This window comes from Dendrobates tinctorius, unplaced genomic scaffold, assembly GCF_039654945.1.
Source record: "Dendrobates tinctorius isolate UK_male_01 unplaced genomic scaffold, ASM3965494v1 ptg000133l, whole genome shotgun sequence".
NCBI lineage: Eukaryota > Metazoa > Chordata > Amphibia > Anura > Dendrobatidae > Dendrobates > Dendrobates tinctorius.
In genome coordinates, this window is record NW_027361801.1 from 45970327 (window position 1) to 45989483 (window position 19157).

The following is a 19157-nucleotide window of genomic DNA, read 5'->3' on the forward strand; positions in this document are numbered from 1 at the left end:
TGTATGCATTCTATGTGTCTATATCTATTCTTTGGTTTGTGTTATAAAACCTGTCATAGGGCTCCATTATATGTCCATTTTGCAAGCCTGCGAGAAAATCTCGCCATACGGATGCCATACGGTTTACATACGGATGCTTACATGGCAAAATACGCGACCACACCTTGATTACGGATGACATACGGAGCACTATTTAGGGGTCTGTCATCCGTATTACGCATGTAAAATACTGACCGTATTTTGCGTCGGTTAGTGTGACCCCGGCCTTAGACCTGTGTGCTACTGACACGGTTCTGTTGCATTGCGAGTTCAGTCCATATGCTTTTTCTTGTGACAGATAACAGGACTTAGCACTTAGTACTCATCTGTGCTTTTCCTCTCTGTGAAGAAACAAATCTTGGAACTCTGCTTTTTGTTCATACTGAGTGGTGTGTATGAGCATCCGCTTGCCATGTGCACAGCCATTGTTCACACTAGCAGCAGTTTAACATCTCTGCACGATGGACCCCGAGTTGTGATTGCACTTCATAATTTATTTTAATTTAGTGCAATCCGCCAACCATAACATAAGGATTATTTTTTATTCAAGGAGAATAGCTTCTTTGCTAATTGAATTTCTCTGAAAAAAAAACATTCAAACAGTCCAATTCAAAATTTGTCTGATCTGCTTAATCTCTGTATGTATTTTATTGGGATGTTATGTATTATTTAAGTATTTGTGAAGGGTAAGGCTCTGTTCACACGTAGCGTTTTTTTTTGCGTTTTTGAGGCAATTTTAAACGCGCAATTTTGCCACGAAAACGCAAAAAAAGAGCATCCCATGCAATCCTATGGCATTCCGCACATGCTGTGCTAATGCTGCGGATTCTTCCGCGGCGGAATTGCATCACGGAAAAATACGCAGCATGCTCATTCTTTGTGCGGAATTGCGGGAAAATCCGCACACATAGGATTGCATTGTTCTGCATACTTTCCACATGTGGCTGTGCACATCATGCGAAAAGTAAGCAGAACATTTGCAGATGGTACCCACGGTCTGGAGGAGAGGAGATTCTCCTCCAGGCTCTGGGTACCATATCCCTGTAAAAAATAGAATTAAGATAAATAAACATTATATTCTCACCTTCCGATGTCCCTCGCAGCGTCACCAGGCCTCAGCGATGCTCCCCGGCAGGTCCTGTTCCCAATGATACATTGCGACAATGACCTTTGACGTCACAGTCTCGCGATACCGCGACATCATCAAATGTCATTGTCGCAATGCATCACTGGGAACGGGACCTGCCGGGAGCATCGCGATGATCGTGAACGCTGCGCGGGACGCCGGAAGGTGAGAAAAACACCATTTTTTATTTTTTTTTATTTTTAGCATTAGATCTTTTTACTACTGATGCCGCATAGGCAGCCTCAATAGTAAGAAGTTGATCACACTTGTCAAACACTATGTTTGACGAGTGTGACCAACCTGTCAATCAGTTTTCCAAGGGACGCTACAGATTGCTTGGAAAACGCTAGCATTCTGCATGCTAATTACGCTTGCAAATCGCTAGTTTTTCTACGGGAAATAGGCGGGAATTAAAATGTGGTTTTCTCACATATTTACCGCGGAATGGAATTCCGGAATTCCCGCGGAAATTTCCGCGGCAATTCCGCAACGCATGCACAAAGCCTTAAGGAAATGATACATTGTTTAAAAAACATTAATCTGAAAATTGTGACTTGTATTTTTGTATTCAGCCCCCTGTATACAGCCCCCTGTAGATCGATACCCCTAAATAAAATACTGAGTGACCTATTGCCTCCAGAAGTCAAATAATTAGTAAATTTAGACCACCTGTGTGTAATTTATTGTCAGTATGGCTACAGATGTTCTGTGAAGGCCTCAGAGATTTGTTTGAGAAGATTTGGGACCAAACAGCATAATTTCTGTCTGAATTAAGAATGACCGCATGAATATTTCTACCCAAGTGTTCAAAATAAATATTGAATGCAAACTCATTACCAGAGGAGAAACAGTCACAATCACAGAGGTTGCGACCAAGACGAGGCCTATGGAGTCAGGGAGCCCACCAACGTCAGTACTGTTTTCTAAATGGCTAAATGTGTGGTACTTTCTCCAAAATGTCGATACATGACTGCCAGCGATTTGTGGGTGACACCTGAGATCTGTCATGAGCCACATGACACCTTGCACCAGGATGGAGCAGGAAGAGATACCGATCGCTGAGAGAGTGGGCTGAGGTAACAATAATTGTTTAATTTATTTTTCAATAATATTGACAGGATGGGGGATGTTGCTACATAAAGAGATCAGGATGGTGGACTTTACTACAAGGGGGCCAGGACAGGGAACATTATTATCAGATAGGTACCAGAATGGGGTACATTTTTACAGGATAGGGTCCATATGGGGGACATTATTACAGCTTGGGGGCAATACTGGATACATTATTGCAGAATGTTGGCAGGATGGGGAGATTATTATAGGATGGTGACCAAGACATGGGACATTATTACAGGATAAGGGCCAAGACGGAAGAAATTATTGCAAGAAGGGGTCCAGGAATGAGGACATTACTTGATGGGGGACATTACTACAGGATGGGGGACATTATTGTAGGATAAAAACACTGTTGAATTAACCATTGATTTATCCTCGTAATCAAATTTTAATGCAATCAACAACGTTTTAAAAAAATTCCCAATTTTATTATTTTATTTCTCAGGAACAAAACTACATCCTCCCATATTTTATAACTGTTTTACACAAACTCTTCCATTCCATAATCCAGGTCTCTTTCCATTTCCATTTCATAGCTAACGTAACCTTGCCTTAAAATGCAACAAACTGAAAAGCTCTTTTCCTCTTTTGAGCACTTCCAATCAAAGCAGCAGTATAAAATTGATGACAAACTCAAATGAGATCCAAATTCTTACTTTCCCCTCTCTAGCTTTATATCCTCTGCAGGGGCGTAGCTACAGTGGTCGCAGCTGCGAGGGGGCCCGGATTGCTTAGCGGCCCATCCACCCATCTAGCAATAGTGAAGGAGAAGGACCCAACCATGTGACTCACAGGAAATAGTCACCACAGGTCCTCCAGTTACATGGGGGAAGATGGATTGAATGCGGTCACCGGAGAGAGGCGTGTCCACAGTTCCTTCAGCTCCCGCTGCTTAAGTGTGAGTGGCTGAGTGCTTTCCATGCTGCTTAAGACCTGCACACCCAGATCAAAGGCTTTGAGGCTCCTTCTTACCAGGTAAGATATAATAGCTATGTTATATGCACCTTTCTGCATGCATGGCATCTCTGTACAGTATAGCTGGTATGTGAGATTGTTCAACTCCAGTGAGCAATTTAATCTAAATTTTGCAGTAATTTATGATGGTATTACAGCTCTAAACCTTTGCAGACTGTTACGTAGGTTGAGGTTGGGGTCTGCGCCCACTACTCACCTTTCCCTTGTGCTCCTTAAGTGACCACACATTTCATAGGAGACGGCACTTGTTTATAGTTCATGATACCATTTATCACCACTCACACACAATAATTGGTATTGGGAAGCAAAGAGGATATCTGTGTGGTGTAATGTTCCTTAGAAGTCCTTTGCTTTATAGGAACCTGTGAGTTGGAATACGGGCAGAGCACTGTATGGCAAGAGCGGAGGACGGAACAGGTGATCGGCCAGTGGTAAGGATCTGCTGCAGCCTGTCCTGGGTGTTGTGTGGCAGCTGTAGTAACGTGTGCAGTTACCGGCTGCTGTGCCCACATCAACAATCTACTATAAAATTCTGTGCCGGGGGGGATGCTGCCCACTGCATGTCAGCACATCACTACTGCCCCCTGGAATCATGATCAAGTCCTGGCAAAAGTTGGCTTTAAGCCCATGAATAGCACACTGGTGCTGGTCTCTCGTGTGTGGTGTGTGTATGGAGAAAACATATATATAACATAATGTACAAAATATATTTATGTCAACTTGATGAGGGTGAGAATTTATGGGGCACTTAGGGTACATGCACTGTGTGCCAACAAGCCTGTGTACAGCAGCTGGGCCCAGGGCTGTGGAGAATCACCAGTTTGGGGTTTGAATCCTCTTGGCAATCCTGTCCTATGCTAATCTAAGCTCCAATATGGGTTGCACAAAAGTGTGTTAATTGTCCTAGTCATGTATCACTGCCAACATGGCAATATTACCCAAATACTGATGTTTTTCCCCACCCCCATGCTGCTCTTTCTGTTCTTCTCCAACACACTTAAAAAGAAACAATTGACTCTACTGGTTCCCATGCTGTGCTATGTCCTCTATACCTGACTGTTGTACCTGTACAGGCAGCACTTGATGCCACTAGTAGCCTCTGGCCGGCAGCAGGTATTGCAGACCAACATCCAGGTGCTATTGGTGTCTGTTGGTTCCCCCCCTCCCACATGGGCCTCTCTTCTGTATTTATTATGATCCTGGATTCTGGGTAGAGGTAGATGTGGTGTGTGCCCAGAGGGTTTTGAGATCCCCCTCTGGCGTTTATCCTATAGTTTTGCCACCACTGATCTATCGGTGTGGGGTTTTTTTTGTTTTTTTTTTCTCCTCACCTTATCATTTTCTAGGAATGTTTATATTTCAATCTTTTTCCTTGCTGGGTGCAGTCACTGCTCAGTGCCAGGATTATGTGATTGTCTGTTTCTTTCTCGCCATGTAAACATCTAACACTGCATCTTGTGCCGATGTAATTGTTACAGTAGGTATCTCACCCATTACAAATCCGTGTACAGGTAAATCCCTCTTAAGGCTTGCAGAAGTGTTGCAACAAAATGGTATAATTAAAAATGTCTGGTCGGCGTGCAAAAAATAAGCCCTCAACCGGCCCCAGATCCCGAAAAATGGTGACTCTACGGGTCTCGGAAAATGGCAACCTTTTTTTTATAAACTATGGAATTTTTTTACCACTTAGACTAAAAAAGAACCTATACATGTCTGGTGTCTACAAACTCGTAGTGACCTGGAAAATCTTAATGGCAGGTCAGTTTTAGCATTTAGGGATCCTAGCAAAAAAGCCAAGCAAAAAACAAGTGGGGATTGCACTTTTTTTGCAATTTCACCACACTTTCTAGTACACGACATGGTAAAACCAATGGTGTTGTCCAAAAGTACAACTCGTTCCACAAAAATAAGCCCTCACATTTAGGTATGAGCGAGCATACTCGTGGGTATTCGGTACTCGGCGAATAATGCGGTACTCGCGGTACTCGAAACATAGCGAGTATTTCACTACTCGCCTCGCATTACTCGGATCTCCCGCCCAGCAGTAGCCAATCACAGTAATGCCGCAGCCTTCTTTGGTTGTGGGTAGTATTACTATGATTGGCTTGCTACCCAGCATCATAGCCTATGAGTCTTCATAGCCTGGCTTTATCTAAGCCCTGCCGCCACCATTTTCTGCACATTGCATGCAGAACACAGCTAGTGTAGGGAAAGTGTGAGCAGCTAATAATGAGAGTTGTGTTTTGCTTGTGTAAATCATCCAGAAATTCTCTGTAAAACCCAAAAGCTCTTTTCAGAGCTGAAAGTATAAGGTCAGGGACTGAGTAGTGACAGTTTTCCCAGCTATTTTTGGTGTCTCATTAACCCCTGCAGGCAGTTTTTTTGTGCTGTTGCTGTGTTCACAGTGACGTAGGCACGGTACTGCACAACTGACAAGCAGCCAGCACCGCTGTCTTGTGTGGTGACTGGGGTGCATAATCTCACCTTAAACCTTAGGGCAGTTTTTTTGTGCTGTTGCTTTTCTGTGTTCACAGTGAATAGGACGCACGCACGGCACTGCACAACTGACACGCAGCCAGCGCCGCTGTCTTATGTGGTGACTGTGGTGTGTAATCTCGCCTTAAACCTCAGGGCAATTTTTTTGTGCTGTTGCGCTGCTGTGTTCACAGCGAATAGGACGCACGCACTGTACTGCACAACAGACACGCAGCCAGCACCGCTGTCTTGTGTGGTGACTGTGGTGTGTAATCTCACCTTAAACCTCAGGGCAATTTTTTTGTGCTGTTGCGCTGCTGTGTTCACAGCGAATAGGACGTACGCACTGTACTGCACAACTGACACGCAGCCAGCACCGCTGTCTTGTGTGGTGACTGTGGTGTGTAATCTCACCTTAAACCTCAGGGCAATTTTTTTGTGCTGTTGCGGTGCTGTGTTCACAGCGAATAGGACGTACGCACTGTACTGCACAACTGACACGCAGCCAGCACCGCTGTCTTGTGTGGTGACTGTGGTGTGTAATCTCACCTTAAACCTCAGGGCAATTTTTTTGTGCTGTTGCGCTGCTGTGTTCACAGCGAATAGGACGCACGCACTGTACTGCACAACAGACACGCAGCCAGCACCGCTGTCTTGTGTGGTGACTGTGGTGTGTAATCTCACCTTAAACCTCAGGGCAATTTTTTTGTGCTGTTGCGCTGCTGTGTTCACAGCGAATAGGACGTACGCACTGTACTGCACAACTGACACGCAGCCAGCACCGCTGTCTTGTGTGGTGACTGTGGTGTGTAATCTCACCTTAAACCTCAGGGCAATTTTTTTGTGCTGTTGCGCTGCTGTGTTCACAGCGAATAGGACGCACGCACTGTACTGCACAACAGACACGCAGCCAGCACCGCTGTCTTGTGTTGTGTCTGTGGTGTGTAATCTCACCTTAAACCTCAGGGCAATTTTTTTGTGCTGTTGCACTGCTGTGTTCACAGCGAATAGGACGCACGCACTGTACTGCACAACTGACAAGCAGCCAGCACCGCTGTCTTGTGTGGTGACTGTGGTGTGTAATCTCACCTTAAACCTCAGGGCAATTTTTTTGTGCTGTTGCGCTGCTGTGTTCACAGCGAATAGGACGCACGCACTGTACTGCACAACAGACACGCAGCCAGCACCGCTGTCTTGTGTGGTGACTGTGGTGTGTAATCTCACCTTAAACCTCAGGGCAATTTTTTTGTGCTGTTGCGCTGCTGTGTTCACAGCGAATAGGACGCACGCACTGTACTGCACAACTGACAAGCAGCCAGCACCGCTGTCTTGTGTGGTGACTGTGGTGTGTAATCTCACCTTAAACCTCAGGGCAATTTTTTTGTGCTGTTGCGCTGCTGTGTTCACAGCGAATAGGACGCACGCACTGTACTGCACAACAGACACGCAGCCAGCACCGCTGTCTTGTGTGGTGACTGTGGTGTGTAATCTCACCTTAAACCTCAGGGCAATTTTTTTGTGCTGTTGCGCTGCTGTGTTCACAGCGAATAGGACGCACGCACTGTACTGCACAACAGACACGCAGCCAGCACCGCTGTCTTGTGTGGTGACTGTGGTGTGTAATCTCACCTTAAACCTCAGGGCAATTTTTTTGTGCTGTTGCGCTGCTGTGTTCACAGCGAATAGGACGTACGCACTGTACTGCACAACTGACACGCAGCCAGCACCGCTGTCTTGTGTGGTGACTGTGGTGTGTAATCTCACCTTAAACCTCAGGGCAATTTTTTTGTGCTGTTGCGCTGCTGTGTTCACAGCGAATAGGACGCACGCACTGTACTGCACAACAGACACGCAGCCAGCACCGCTGTCTTGTGTGGTGACTGTGGTGTGTAATCTCACCTTAAACCTCAGGGCAATTTTTTTGTGCTGTTGCGCTGCTGTGTTCACAGCGAATAGGACGTACGCACTGTACTGCACAACTGACACGCAGCCAGCACCGCTGTCTTGTGTGGTGACTGTGGTGTGTAATCTCACCTTAAACCTCAGGGCAATTTTTTTGTGCTGTTGCGCTGCTGTGTTCACAGCGAATAGGACGCACGCACTGTACTGCACAACAGACACGCAGCCAGCACCGCTGTCTTGTGTGGTGACTGTGGTGTGTAATCTCACCTTAAACCTCAGGGCAATTTTTTTGTGCTGTTGCGGTGCTGTGTTCACAGCGAATAGGACGTACGCACTGTACTGCACAACTGACACGCAGCCAGCACCGCTGTCTTGTGTTGTGTCTGGGGTGCGTAATCTCACTTTAAACCTCAGGGCAATTTTTTTTGTGCTGTTGCGGTGCTGTGTTCACAGCGAATAGGACGCACGCATGGTACAGCACAACTGACACACGGCCAGCACCGCTGTCTTGTGTTGTGTCTGGGGTGCGTAATCTCACTTTAAACCTCAGGGCAATTTTTTTTGTGCTGTTGCGGTGCTGTGTTCACAGCGAATAGGACGCACGCATGGTACAGCACAACTGACACACAGCCAGCACTGCTGTATTGTGTGGTGACTGGGGTGCATAATCTCACCTTAAACCTCAGGGCAATTTTTTTGTGCTGCTGCGGTGCTGTTAGTAAAACACAAAGCAGTACTAGGCTGTAATGCTACCTTCCACAAAGCACTAACTGCTCCTTGTTCCCCAGTATCTGCATCTGAACATCTGCAACTATGGCAAAAAAATCCAAAATTCCTAAAAAGGCTGTTGTGAAGGGACGTGGACGTGGGGTTGTTGGTGCCCAACAAGGCACAGAGTCTGGGAGACCGAAGAAGGTTGATGCATCCAGGTTCCTGGCCAAATTTCCCGGTCTGGAACATAAACGGGTCTGGAAGCCAGAAGAACAATAGCAGATACTGTCTTGGATGGCTGATAAGGCCTCAACGAAATGTTCTAGCAGCACCCAATCGTCCATGACAAAACAGTATACTGTCCATACAGATAATGCTGGGTCATCCTATTCTCAACCTGTTCCTTGTTCATCACCCCGTCAGGAGTCACAGGAAACATTTGACCCCAACCTTGGTCACTCCGAGGATCTGTTTGATCCATTTCCTTGCATTGCCTCTGGCCTCTCACTGCGCAACATTGAAGAGGAATGTGAGGGGGTATCGTTTGAGGATGAAGGCCAAATATTTGAAACCCCACGGCCAGAAGAAAGCCACTTTCATCCAAGTGATATACCGGGTGAAGAGGTGGAGGCTGATGGTGATGACACACAGTTGCCATCTGGCCAGTTACCAATATCAACAAGGAAGGAGGATGACATGGACGACGAGGTGGTCGATGATGAGACCACCGATCCGACCTGGACCATTGGCACGCAGAGCCAGCACAGCAGCACAGAGGATGAAGGTGGATACGTAGCACCAACAAAGGCACCAAGGGCTACTTGTTTGAGCAGAGTGTGAAGTGTGTCAACTGTTGCCAAAAGCAATCCCTCTGTGCCCCAAGTCAAGGCAAGGGTGCGTTCAGTCGCTGTCTGGAAATTTTTTTCCGATAGTCCTTCTGAACCAAATGTTCTCATCTGTAGCATCTGCCATAGGAAGCTGAGCAGAGGCCAGGGCAAAGGCAACCAAAGCACCACCAGTATGCAGAAACACATGGCAGCCAAGCACCCTAGTCAGTGGGCTGAACAACAGGGTACCAAATCAGTGTCTGCGACTGCAGGTCAAACCTCTGCCATGTCGCCTGTAATACGTCCTTTCCAATCTACTGGGCAGGAAGCAGGTGATCATCATACCACTTGCTCACAAGCTGCGGTTGCACCGACACAGGCCACAACAAGCTCATCCACTTGTTTGTCCAAGGAAATACCAAGTTACGCACTCACAAGCACAAATACTGAACGCACACATTGCCAAGTTGCTAGCCGTGAAGATGTTGCCGTTTAGGCTTGTAGGGACACAGTCTTTCTGTAATCTTTTGGCTGTGGCTGCCCCACAATACTCGGTTCCCAGCCGACACTATTTTTCCCGGTGTGCCATCCCCGTGTTACACCAGCACATGTTAAACAATCTAAAGCGTGCTCTCACCAACGCCGTAAGCGGGAAGATCCACCTTACAACAGACACGTGGACAAGTACTTGTGGCCAGGTACGATATATCTCTGTAACGGCACACTGGCTCAACCTGGTGGAGGGTGGGACAAAGTCTCAAACTTGACCATCAACACATATCCTACCCACACCACGAACAGTGGGCCCAATCTCAATCAGGGTTTCCACCTCATCATATACGTCCAGTCTCCCCTCTTCCTCCTCCTCCGCCTCGTCATCCTATGCTGAATTACCCTCCACATCACTCCCAAGTTGGGAGCTGTGCAGCAGCGCATCGGCAAAGTGGCAAAACGCTCTGCTGAAGCTGATCTGCTTAGGTGAAACACCACACACTACAGCAGAGCTGTGGCAAGGAATAAAACAACAGACCGATCAGTGGCTCTCCCCACTGCAACTCCAACCTGGCCTGGTTGTCTGCGACAATGGGCGTAACCTGGTAGCGGCTTTAAAGCTCGGGAAGCTGGTACACGTGCCATGCATGGCTCACGTGTTGAACCTAGTGGTGCAGAAATTTCTAAAAACATACCCTGACTTGTCGTACCTACTTGAGAAGGTGCGCCGTATTTGCGCCCATGCCTGCCACTCCTCAACCGCTGTTGCCGGTCTTGCAACACTTCAAAAGCAATTTAATTTGCCAAACCACAGACTCAATTGCGACCTGCCAATACGTGGAACTCAACATATCATATGTTGGCAAGGGTAAGTGAGCAGCATCGGGCACTTGCTGAATACCAGCTTAAACATGCCCGTCACACTGAGACTCAGCCAAGACACATAACAACTGTCGAGTGGGTGTGGATCGCTTATATTTGTGAGGTGCTTGATAACTTTGAGTACTGCGCCAATCTTGTGATCGGTGATCAGGCTATTATCAGAGTAACCATCCCTATACTATGTCTGCTGAAAAAAATCACTGCAGAATCAAAAAATGTAATCTTTGCGTGCCCAGCAGCTGGGTATGGAGCTAGATTTCACAATGGGTGATCCTACCCAGCCCAGCCAATATCATCAGGTAACATTGGGGGATGAAGATGATGATGAAAATGAGAGGGAGAGGACTTCTTTTTCAGTGGTACTGAGGGGACACCTCATGCAACAGAGGGGAATCTCAACCCCAGCTTCATGTCTATTCAGCATGGGTGGGCTGGAGAGGAGGAGGTGGAGGAGGAGAGTCAGTGTGAGGAGAGGATGGGTATTGTTCCTCCTTCAGGGGTCACAGAACATTTGCCTCTTTGCAGCTTGGCACACATGGCACACTTCACATCTGACTGTCTGTGCCAAGACCCTCGCGTAATCCACATTTTCAATAGCAACCTATCCTGTTTGGCTGTTATGAATGGGTCACCGAGGAAGAGAGCAGGCCCAGGCTAAGCCACAGAAAACCAGAGAGTTTGGTAACTAAGCATATTGCAGACCCCTGATCACACAACTAGCAGTAGCCATGGACCATACCTACAATGATCCTAGACACCTCGGCACAGCCGGAGAGCTAACTAAGCCTAAAGCAAGAAAGGGGAAATCTAAACTGCGAACACAAGAAAAAATAAATTTTCCAAAAATTTACAAAAAACGAACAAATTGTTAGGCAACTCACCAAACCCTGACTAATGCACTGGCAGGATACAGCAAAGCCCCAGTGATAAAGGCTGGGGCAGCACAGGTGCATTCCACTGATAAAGACAGCCAGTTAACCCATCAGGGTCTGGCTGCCTAGTGGGAAATGCACACTAATAAGGCTTGCATAAGACATAAGTCACACTGATAAGTGTGATGCATAGTGTCTGAGCAGCCTATCAATGACGCCAAAATAGGCGGGCCGCTCAGCACTGTATACATGCATCACACCAAATACCAAGCCAACATGAAGGGCTAAGCTGCATCCTGTAGAAATGATAAAAAGTGCAAAAAGATAAATGATAAAAAATATGGGGTATTGGTTACTATTTTGGCCAAAGCAGATAAGCTCACAACCCATCGTCAAGGGTCCCCAGATATTGTGAGTCCCTAACACTGAAGCTAAATGGCGAACACAAGAAAAAATAAATTTTCCAAAAATTTACAAAAAACGAACAAATTGTTAGGCAACTCACCAAACCCTGACTAATGCACTGGCAGGATACAGCAAAGCCCCAGTGATAAAGGCTGGGGCAGCACAGGTGCATTCCACTGATAAAGACAGCCAGTTAACCCATCAGGGTCTGGCTGCCTAGTGGGAAATGGTAAATTTTTGGAAAATTTATTTTTTCTTGTGTTCGCCATTTAGCTTCAGTGTTAGGGACTCACAATATCTGGGGACCCTTGACGATGGGTTGTGAGCTTATCTGCTTTGGCCAAAATAGTAACCAATACCCCATATTTTTTATCATTTATCTTTTTGCACTTTTTATCATTTCTACAGGATGCAGCTTAGCCCTTCATGTTGGCTTGGTATTTGGTGTGATGCATGTATACAGTGCTGAGCGGCCCGCCTATTTTGGCGTCATTGATAGGCTGCTCAGACACTATGCATCACACTTATCAGTGTGACTTATGTCTTATGCAAGCCTTATTAGTGTGCATTTCCCACTAGGCAGCCAGACCCTGATGGGTTAACTGGCTGTCTTTATCAGTGGAATGCACCTGTGCTGCCCCAGCCTTTATCACTGGGGCTTTGCTGTATCCTGCCAGTGCATTAGTCAGGGTTTGGTGAGAAATCTAAACTGCCCCAGTGCAGACCTCAAAGGAATAGATAGCCCCCAAACATATATTGTCGGTGAGACAAACGCAGGCAGGAAAATAGACAGAGCAAATGATGGGGCCCACACTGACTAGACAGGAAAGGAAAGACACTGTCTGCAATCATGCAAAAAACCCTGCAAAAAGTCCAACACGTCTGATGCACAAAAAACAATGAAGTCGCACGACTTTGCCCCCACTATATCAGCACTCTGGTCTCTTTCTGCTCTGCTTTCAGAATATACCAATCTAACAGGGGACAAAACAAACTGGCACAAACAGTAACATATGGGCGGTGATTCAGCACAGCCCCAGCCGGAGCTGGCTGACTCGCACAAAGCAGAGATAGACAAAACCAGATCAAATCCAAAACAGAATAGCAAATGAACCACTTAGCTGAACATGCAGGGACAGAGCTGGAGACATCAGACCTCAGGAGGCACAGGAAGAAAATCACCAGTAGGGATAGAGGGAGTCGGCTGTCTTAAATCCCAATCTGTAACCCCAGATCTCCAATCGTCATCCTCATTATCAGATGGCAAGCCTCTGTCAATCAGATCAGCTCCATTACCTCCAGTAACCACCAGAGGGAGCCCAGAAAGAGAACTCGCAACCCCTCTGTCAATCTGACCAGCTCCACTACCTTCAGTAATAACCAGAGGGAGGCCAAAAAGTGAATTCACAACAGTACACCCTCCTTGAGGAGAGGTCACTGAACCCTCATCCACGCCACCAGGCCGTTCAGGATGGGCCCGGTGAAATGTATGAATGTCAGAAGCAGAGACCCAAGAATTATCCTCCTGGCCATAACCCTTCCATTTGACCAAGTACTGGAGTCTCCGTCTAGCCAAACGAGAATCCAATATTTTCTCTACCTCATACTCCAAATTGCCTTTAACCAATACAGGGTCAGGAGGCGCCACCATAGGAACTACTGGCTCCACAAACCTCTTCAACTAAGATTTATGAAACACTTTATGGATCTTAAACGTAACTGGAAGAGCCAATCGGAAAGAAACGGGTTTAAGGATCTCCAAAATCTTATAAGGTCCAATGAATCTTGGCTTGAATTTTGGAGATGCAACCTTCATAGGAATATTCTTTGAAGACAAACAAACCATATCACCCACTTCAAACCGGGCACCAATGGTCGTATGCCGGTTGGAAAACCGTTGGGCTTTTTCCTGAGAGTGGGACAACTTATCCACCACTTGGTCCCAAATCTGCTGCATTCTCTCTACCACAGAGTCCACACTTGGGCAGGCCAAAGATTCCACCTGCCCTGAAGAAAATCGAGGATGAAACCCAAAGTTACAGAAAAAGGGCCACATCAAAGTGGCAGAACTTGCTCTATTGTTTAGCACGAATTCAGCCAAGGGCAAAAATGAGACCCAGTCATCCTGATCAGCAGATATGAAACATCTCAATTAGGACTCCAAAGTCTGGTTGGTTCTCTCAGTCTGCCCATTGGTCTGAGGATGAAATGCAGAGGAGAAAAATAACTGAATTCCCTGTTTGGAACAAAAAGCTCTCCAAAGTCTGGAAACAAACTGGACTCCTCTGTCCGACACAATGTTCTCAGGAATCGCGTGCAACCAAACCACCTGTTGTAAAAACAAGGGCACCAACTCAGAAGAAGATGGCAACTTTGGGAGTGGTACAAGATGGACCATCTTAGAAAATCTATCACAAATCACCCAGATAACAGTCATTCTCTGAGAGACTGGAAGATCAGAAATAAAATACATTGAGATATGGGTCCATGGCCTCCTGGGCACCGGCAGGGGCATCAACAACCCACTAGAATGAGAACAAGGCTTGGACCGAGAACAAGTCCCACAGGACTGCACAAAATTCCTGACATCACGAGATAAGGCAGGCCACCAAAAAGACTGACTCACCAAATCTCTGGTACCAAAAATACCTGGATGACCAGCCAATGCGGAGCAATGAATTTCAGACATAACTCTTTTCCTTCACTGGTCAGGGACATACAATTTTCCCATAGGGCAACGTTCAGGTTTGTGCTCCTGAAATTCCTCCAGGGCACGTCTCAAATCAAGTGAGATGGCGGAAAGAACTACACCCTCATTTAGAATGGTAGTAGGCTCGGTCACATCAAGAGAATCGGCAAATAAACTCCTAGAAAGGGCGTCCGCCTTAACTTTCTTAGTGCCCGGAAGAAAAGAGACCACAAAATTAAAATGCGTGAAAAACAAGGCCCACCTAGCCTGTCTAGGATTCAAGTGTTTGGCTGATTCAAGATAAATCAAATTCTTGTGGTCGGTGAGGACCACAACTTGATGTCTAGCTCCCTCCAACCAATGTCTCCACTCTTCAAATGCCCATTTCATGGCCAACAATTCCCGATTTCCCACGTCATAGTTACATTCAGATGGGGAGAATTTTTGAGAAAAGAAGGCACGGGGATTCATCTTAGAAGTCACCAGATCTTTTTGGGACAAAATGGCTCCTGCACCAATCTCAGAAGCATCTACCTCCACCTGAAATGAGAGTGAGACATCAGGTTGCCATAGAACCGGAGCAGAAGTGAATCTCCGCTTAAGCTCCTGAGATGCCGAGACTGCCTCTGGAGACCAATTCACCACATCAGCGCCCTTTTTGGTCAAATCAGTCAGTGGTTTAACAATGCCAGAAAAATTACTTATAAATTTACAGTAGAAATTAGCAAAACCCAAAAACTTCTGGAGAGCCATCAGAGAAGTGGGCTGAACCCAATCATAAATGGCTTGTATCTTGGCCCGGGCCATTTCAATAGCAGATTGGGACAAAATGAATCCCAAAAATGAAATCCTCTGTACACCAAAGAGGCACTTCGATCCCTTAACATACAGAGAATTTCCCCTCAAAATCCGGAACACAGTCTGGACATGTTCCACATGAGAATCCCAATCACTGGAAAAGATCAAAATATCATCCAGATAAATGATCAAAACCGTAACCACAAAGTCCCTGAAAATATCGTTCATAAAAGATTGGAAGACAGAAGGGGCATTAGTGAGCCCAATAGGCATCACAAGGTACTCAAAATGTCCCTCCGGAGTATTAAACGCCGTCTTCCATTAATCCCCGTGCTTGATGCGAATAAGATATGTCCCCCTGAGGTCAAGCTTGGGTAACCAACAGGCACTTTTAACTCTGGAAAATAAATCAGAAATCAGGGGTAACTGGTACTGATATTTAACAATGATTTTGTTAAGGGAGCAATAGTCAATACATAGCCTTAATGAACCATCTTTCTTGGCCATAAAAAAAACCCAGCACCTAAAGGTGAAGAGGATGGTCTAATATGACCCTTCTCCAATGACTCCTTGATATAAGATCGCATAGCATCATGTTCAGGTACCGATAAGTTGAAAAGCCGACCCTTGGAAAATTTACACCCGGGCATTAACTCAATTGCACAGTCATAACTACTGTGAGGAGGCAAAGACACAGACTTACTCTCACTAAATACATCAGAAAAATCAGCCAGATAGTCAGGAAAATCATGAGACTGGGGAGAGGTGGAGAAAACAGGAGTGTCACTAAGAACACATTGACAACCCCAACTCACAACAGACACAGATTTCCAATCCAAAACAGGATTATGAGTTTGCAACCAAGGAAAACCCAGAACAATAGTATCATGCAAATTGTGCAACACCAAAAATTTAGAATTTTCATGGTGGTCCGGGGCGACCCGCATTATCACCTGGGTCCAAAACTGGAGTTTATTCTCCGCCAAAAGAGTAGCATCAATACCCTCAAAGGGATAGGAGTCCGCAGGGGTATCATGGGAAAACCACAACGTTTAGCAAAGTCCAAATCCATCAGATTCAAAGCTGCTCCTGAATCTACAAAAGCCTTAGCGGAAAATGTAGACAAGGAGCAGATCAGGGTAATTGCCAAAAGGAACTTAGGCTGTACACTGCCCACCGCAAATGTGTGAGCAAAACGCTTTTCTCATTTAGGGCAGACAGAAATAGTATGAGAGGCGTCTCCACAGAAAAAACACAGCTTATTACACCTTCTAAACGCCTGATGTTGCGACCTAGACAAAACTGTATCACATTGCATGGGTTCAGACGTTCGTTCGAAAGGTGGCAATGCCTCTCGCGTAGTTTTACGTTCACGTAAACGCTGATCAATTTGATTGGCCAATGACATAGAGTCGTCTAGACCAGAGGGAACAGGAAATCTCACCATTACATCTTTTGCGGTTTCTGCCAAACCCTTCCGAAAGAGAGCTGCCAGGGCATCGTCATTCCATTTAGTAAGGACCGCTGTTATGAATGAATCACCGAGGAGGAAAAACAAGAACAAGCTAAGCCACAGAAAACCAGAGAGGTTGGTAACTAAGCGGATTGCAGACCCCTGATCCTATCCACACAGCTAGCAGTAGCCGTGGAGTGTACCTACGATGATCCTAGATACCTCGTCACAGCCGGAGAACTAAATAAGCCTAAAGCAAAAAAAGGGGAAATCTAAACTGCCCCAGAGCAGACCCCAAAGCAATAGACAGCCCCCAAACATGTATTGTCGGAGAGACAAGATGAAAACACAAACACAGATAAAAAAAATAGGCTGAGCAAACGATGGGGCCCACACTAACTAGAAAGGAAAGGAAAGATGCTGTCTGCAATCACGCACAAATCCCTGCCAAAAAATGTCCAACGCTGTCTGATAACAAAAACCCTGAAGTAGCTAGACTTCAATTCCCTATATCAGTACTCTGGTGTATTCTGAAGACAGAGCAAAAAGAGACCAATCTGATCAGGGACAAAAAGCAAACTGGCATAAACAGAGACATAAGAATGGAAATTCAGCACAGCCCCAGCAGGGGCTGGCTGACCACAAAAACTGAGTAAACCAGACCAAATCTCATGTGAAAAATAGCAGAGCACACTTAGCTTGAGAAGGCAGGAACAGAACTGGAAACCAGAACCTCAGGGCAGGAGAAAATCACCAGCACAAAATTAGGAAGTCGGCTGTCTTAAATCCAGTCAGAGACTCCTGATGTCCACTCACAGTCGTCCTCTTCAGGTGGCAGGTCTCTGCAATTTAGATCAGCTTCATTACTTGCTGTCACCACCAGAGGGAGCCCGGATGGAGAACTCACGACTCCTCTGTCAACACAGCCATCTCCACCACCCTCACCAATAGCCTGAGGTAAACCAGAAAATGAGTTCACAACAGACCGCCCACTTTCTGAATTTTTGACAATATAACTCTGCATAATCCTGACCCTGGTTCAATGCCAATAAGGTTTTCTTAGCTTGATCAATAGCATTAGGTTGATCATATAACAACCCCAAAGCTTGAAAAAACACGTCCACATTAGCCAGAATAGGATCTCCTTGTGTCAAAGAAAAGGCCCAATCCTGGGGATCACCGTGCAGCAGGGAAATGACAATTTTAACCTGCTGCACAGAGCTCCCCGATGAGTTAGGTTTCAAAGCAAAAAATAGTTTACAATTATTCTTAAAATTCAAAAATTTAGACCGATCCCCAGAAAACACATCAGGAGTAGGGATTTTTGGTTCAACAGCAGATGATAGGCAGAAATTCCCTGCACTTCAGCAGCAAGCTGCTCAATGCGATCAGACAATTGCTTAGTCTCCATTTAGAGAAAGAAAAAAAAGATCTCCTCCTGCAGCCCCAGAAAAAAAAGAGGAAAAAATATATAAAAAGAACTCTGACACTTTTTTTTTTTTTAAATTCTTTCCTTCTTTAGAGTACCCTAGAGTCTATAGTTAGGCTGTATCCTCCTGTAGATTCTGTTATGAATCGGTCACCGAGGAGGAGAGCAGGCCCAGGCTAAGCCACAGAAAACCAGAGAGGTTGGTAACTATGCGGATTGCAGACCCCTGATCCTATCCACACAACTAGCAGTAGCCGTGGATGATCCTAGATGCCTCAGCATAGCCGGAGAGCTAACTAAGCCTAAAGCAAGAGAGGGGAAATCTAAACTGCCCCAGAGCAGACCCCAAAGGAATAGAAAGCCCCCAAACTTATATTGTCGGTGAGAGAAGATGATAACACAAACGCAGGCAGGAAAATAGACAGAGCAAATGATGGGGCCCACACTGACTAGACAGGAAAGGAAAGACACTGTCTGCAATCACGCAAAAAATCCTGCAAGAAGTCCAGCACGTCTGATGCACAAAAAACACTGAAGTCGCACTACTTCGCTCCCACTACATCAGCACTCTGGTATACTCTGAAAGCAGAGCAAAAAGAAACCAATCTAACAGGGGACAAAACAAACTGGCACAAGCAGTAACATATGGGCGGTGATTCAGCACAGCCCCAGCCGGAGCTGGCTGACTCGCACAAAGCAGAGATAGACAAAACCAGATCAAATGCAAACAGAATAGCAAATGAACCACTTAGCTGAACATGCAGGGACAGAGCTGGAGACATCAGACCTCAGGAGGCACAGGAAGAAAATCACCAGCAGGGTTAGAGGGAGTCGGCTGTCTTAAATCCCAATCTGAAACCCCATATCTCCAATCATCATCCTCATTATCAGGTGGCAAGCCTCTGTCAATCAGTTCAGCTCCATTACATCCAGTACCCACCAGAGGGAGTCCAGAAAGAGAACTCG

At 46.0% G+C, this 19157-nt stretch overlaps 1 long non-coding RNA gene across 1 annotated transcript in view; it reads left to right on the forward strand.

The window, feature by feature from the left end:
* Positions 1-1917: 1917 nt before the first annotated feature.
* LOC141048227 (uncharacterized) overlaps positions 1918-19157 on the forward strand; it is an 83441-nt gene continuing 66201 nt past the window's right edge. The window contains exons 1-2 of the long non-coding RNA XR_012220001.1: positions 1918-2241; positions 2952-3256. This is a non-coding gene — a long non-coding RNA (uncharacterized lncRNA). The remainder of the gene's footprint in view (positions 2242-2951; positions 3257-19157) is intronic.